Consider the following 928-nt stretch of genomic DNA (forward strand, 5'->3'; position numbering starts at 1 on the left):
TTAATCTCATCTCCTCCTATCCTGTTAGTAATTGAGCCTCATCTGCTTCTAACTTTGGCATATTTATTTCTTCCATAAACATTTCCATTTTTATCTTTTCTTGATTTCCATATTTCTCCACTTTATACAGACTTTCATAAAACTTTTGAAATAATGCTAATACCTCTACAGGATCTCTTGTTACCTTTCTTGTTATAGGCTCCTTAAGCTTGGCAACAGCCCTTTTCACTTCTGTTGCCTGAATCATTGAACTTTTTCAGTTCGGTTGACTCCTATGATTTCCCCAAATGTGGGAAACTCAACTGCATAATTTATGGTAGTGGTGGACTGCCATCATGTAGTCCCCTAAACTTAAGGTAACAAACAGATCTATTTTTCTTCTAGCATGCCTAGCTCACACTCCTGTATATTTCTAACCAATGTTATACATACAATTCCCGAAGTCCTAACTGAGAAACAGCCATTTACTCTCGTAGTGATCTTATTTACAATACTTTTTCTCCAGATGCACTTTTTCTCTGTTTTTGTCATGATAAACACCCCTGTTGCTTTCCTTTCCACCTTTCTATCTGAAACTTTCACTCTCAAAACACACTTCTTTCTTTCCATTCTGTCTTTCTCTCTTGAACTCTCTCCCAAATCATGTTTCTTCCTTTCCTGTTTTTTTCTCTCTCTCGTACTCTCTTTCTTGAAACACACTTTTTCCTTTACTTTCCATCTTTCTCCTCTCAAAACAGGCTTTTTCCTTTCCTTTTGTTGACTTTCAATGGACTTTGATTTGAGAAAGGAGACAGCCAGTACTGACATTTCTGAACTCCTGGAGACAGGCATTGCCTCCCGCTACCACACCTAGTCTAGAACTTGTTGAAAGGACAGACAAGGTACAGTAGGACCTTTGTCATTAAAAGACTTCCTAAAGTAAATTAAT

The 928-nt window shown here is 37.3% G+C and overlaps 1 pseudogene; it reads left to right on the forward strand.

Moving 5' to 3' along the window:
- Positions 1–205: 205 nt before the first annotated feature.
- Positions 206–348, forward strand: LOC122797434 (annotated as a pseudogene).
- Positions 349–928: the final 580 nt, after the last annotated feature.

Source organism: Protopterus annectens, chromosome 3.part0 (assembly GCF_019279795.1).
Source record: "Protopterus annectens isolate FY-2018-M chromosome 3.part0, PAN1.0, whole genome shotgun sequence".
NCBI lineage: Eukaryota > Metazoa > Chordata > Ceratodontiformes > Protopteridae > Protopterus > Protopterus annectens.